The sequence below is a fragment of the Mya arenaria genome, chromosome 13, assembly GCF_026914265.1.
Source record: "Mya arenaria isolate MELC-2E11 chromosome 13, ASM2691426v1".
NCBI lineage: Eukaryota > Metazoa > Mollusca > Bivalvia > Myida > Myidae > Mya > Mya arenaria.
In genome coordinates, this window is record NC_069134.1 from 35473684 (window position 1) to 35477817 (window position 4134).

Here is a 4134-nt window from a genome sequence, read left to right on the forward strand (position 1 = left end):
TTAACACTGTTCTTTTGATGATTTCCGTGCATTCCTGACTGCAGGTTTTTCCCATTTTTCCACACAGTTATTTCATATTGGCCTTACAAGGTCAGATCTTGAGTTGGGTCTTCATTGCTGGACATTTTCTTTATTTCCACAGAAAACACACCGGTGCAAGTTTCACTGCAACAACTGCAAAAAAGTTATATTATATTCTAACTGAACTCTGCATCAATATTCTATTATATTTTATTGGATTTAGGAAATGTCTTTGTTTTAAAGGGTTCATATAAATTAATGCATTTTTTTTTTTCATTTTTTTTCAATTTCATCCATTATCATGCTGGACTCTTTGACATTGATGGTTAAAACACAGAAGGCATATGATTTGTGTACAGATTAAACATTATTAATTATAAATATGTTCTTTAATAAATAGACAAGTGGCAACAATTTCCCCAGTTAAAAAGTTTACATTTGCATATCTGCAGATTAATCATTTGCATTTCTTTTGCTTCGATCATTTAAGTCAAATGAGTTAGACATGATAACGCATTAAAATAAGAAATATATGTTTGGGCCTCAAATTATAGTGTGTGCCTTCAATCTAGAAATAAATTTCTTCTCAACATATGCTAAATTATAAAAACAGTATATAAACCAAGATTTTGATTATAACATACCTGCATAGTTAGTGGTCTCCATAACTGCTCAGATATGCTCCCTATGACAAACTAAGTGCTGGTGTATGGCTGGGGATTATAGTGCTGCTCCAACCAATAGCGCAATTCTTCCTACAGGTGGACCAGCTCCTCAATATGGTTTCTGTCATGGCAATGATAACAGTATGTAACATGCCCTTTTCTATTTTCCAGAGAATGAATCTTCCAATCTAAATTACAAATTTAAGAACAAATTTATACATATATGCAAGTGTAATGTTGTTAAAAACAAACCATTTAGGTGCAACAAAACTATTAGGTTTTAGGTGAGAATTGAGCCAAATCAAAACATTTAGTCATTTAAAGCTGCACACTTACAGATTTACTGTTTTTACAAGTTTTGTATTTTTTGTCTTGGAATGACCTATTTTTTGCGTAAATATCTGCAAACCAGTGATATAAGACTACTGACAAAATATTACATTGCAGACTTCCATATTTCAGGTCGAAATCTAAGGTTTTATGGCTTAAAGCGTTACTATGGCTTAAAGCGTTACTAACGATTTAAGAAAAATGCATAAAACATTTTGAACTTAAATATAAACATTTTCTGACTAATTTATTGTCAGCAATCTTATATGAATGGTTAACATGCATTTTCACATAAATTGGCCCATTCCAAGACAAAAAATAAATAATGTTGTCAAAACCTTCAATCTGTGACTGAGAGTGCAGCACTCTTACAGATTGAATGTTTTGACAACTTCTTTTACTTTTTGGCTTGGAATAAGCTAATGAAAAGCAGTATGAAAACTGATGAAATAAGACTGCTGACAAAAGATATGATCATGGTTTTTTTATATTTACATTTGTGACTTATTGTTTTATGGTTAAAAGCATTACTAACGCTTTACTAATAATGAGATTTTTGGCATAGAACATCATCTTTTGATCATATTAAAATAAGAAATCAGCGTTCCAATATTTTCAGTTGTCCTTTTTGACTGAATTAATATAAGAAAGCAGCGATCTACTTTTTCCAGTTGTCTGTTATGACCAGTGTTTAGAAATTCGCATAAAAAAAATCATTACAAGATCAAGAAATAAAAAAAGAGTTAGTAAAACAGCCAATCTGTGAGAGTGCAGCTTAAACATTAAAAGTGATATGCATTATCAGCCAAGTGCAGACCTATTCACATCCTGGCTACACAACCAGTACATTCATCAGCTTTACTGATTCGAACAAGGCACATTTATATTGGAAGACTAGCATTTTACCAATCTGTGCTGGCCAGTAAAGTTCTCATTTAAAAATTAGAATTCAAAATGTATATACCTGAGTTCATTTTTTGCCAACTTTGTTTTAACTTCCTAAATGAATGAGAAGTTTCAAAACATAATTACAATATCTCAGCAAATACCTGCATTTATGTGTTTCTTGTGCAATCTGTCAGCTTTGGTAGGCTCATGTTTCACTTTGTCCATTTCAATACTAATAATCTTCTAGTCTGATGTATTGCCATCCGATTTTTAAGTCAGGTCAGGCAGCCATTTCAGCTTTGTTCCAGTTGATTGATCAGATGATGTTAACAATACTAGCCATGTATCCAGGCACTTCTCAATCTGAAAGTTTACAAAAGAACATGGCCTGTAATATTTAATAAAAAAATCATAATCGTCAACCCCTGGATGATGGGTTCTAAAGTAAACCTGTGAGAAAAGATGCTACTGGTATGGTGCTTGAACCCACGACCATGTGAACACTTGCATGGAGAACTGAGCTAACCGGGTAACTGATTTTTAGGCAGTTCCCAGCTTGGCTCTACAATTGACAGGTGCATTATACATTATAAAGAAAATAAATCAAACACTTGAAGCACTAGTCCAAATAATAGTAACTTGACTGATCTTTTTACAAATTTTGAAATGGCATATCCTTTACATACATTTTTTTGTTGTACCAAAAGTGGATAACTATTCCGATTGGGATTCCGGTCAGATAATTATCTAAAATATGAGTTATGTACACAAAAAATAAAATGCGACGAATTATTATGAGTTTGATGAGTGTTTTCCTTCATTTCATACTGTCAAAACATAATGATATAAACTGTTATACATGAAGAGCACCTGCAAGGCTGCGGTACATAGATTTCCAACAATCGGAGCCTTTTGGCCATGGTTAAGTTGTTAAAATTATATATACAAAAGGTGACTGGTCTATCTCGAAGTGAACCTGAGATGGTCCAGTTGCTATGCTAGGTAGAATGGTTGTGTTTAAATGCATTAAATGCTTGTTTTGTGGAAAAAAAATCTTTGCATTTACATGGTTATAACTAAAATACGAATTTAAACCTTTAATATCTATTTCAAACATATAATACTTATCTAACTACGATTTCAACATCTTTCACCCCCCCCCCCACCTGTTTTGCACAAACCCGATTAGACGTTTTAAAGGGATTGTAAGAATCCCATATAACACGTCTATTTTTTTAGACTATTGAAGCACATATGTTCTTTTTTGATGGTTGAGACGTTTCAGGTTAAACAGTTAAAACTGCAAAATAATTTTAGTGAATAATCAACTCTAAATTGAAAGTTACATGAAGATGTTGTAATGAAGGATTTGCCATATTTATATAATGTAAATATATGTATATTTTTTTATTTGAATCTTAAAAAGAGTCCGTCAATGTACAAATATTTAGACGAAGAGATGTGGATCAGCTAGATGTACCTTCTAATCCAAATAATTGTACGTTGACAGATTTTTTTAACAATTTTTGACACAACAAATCCTTCACGTACAAAATGTTTTGTACGACAAGTGGGTAGTTATTCCAATCGGGATTCCGGGGTTAAAGCATATTGCGTCTATAACATTTCATAAAAACAAGAAATATTACCAGATAATGTTATTTTATATAAATTCCGTAACCAAAAAGTAATATCCAGCAAATAATTATGAGTTTGATGGTTTTTTCTTCATTTCATTCTGTCAAAACATAACAATATATACATGAAGGGCACCTGCAAGGCTGCAGTTCACAATTTTACAACAATCGGAACATTTTGGCCATCAATTGTAACAACTCGCCATCTTCTGTAAGCTTCGAGATAGTCAATTCCTGTTGGATACTGGCCTAGGTGTTCCCATTGTTCGGCCATGGCCGAGTTGTTACGATTGTATTATCTCGAAGCTTGTCGGAGGTGGCCGAGTTATTACGATTGGGTCAAGTTGTTCCGCTTGGCATAACTGTTGTCTGTGTCAGTCAACTTTCCTTTCAATGGAAATGTAAAAACTGTGTTTTAATGCATTAAATGCTTTTTTTTGCAAAATAGCTTTGCACTTCCATGGTAAAATATGAATATAAATGCAATTATCTATTTCAAACATAAAATACTTCATTTAATACAATTTTAATATCTTTCAAACACTCCCGCTTTTTGCACAAACCCGTTTAGACGTTACCAGTAGGGATTGGAA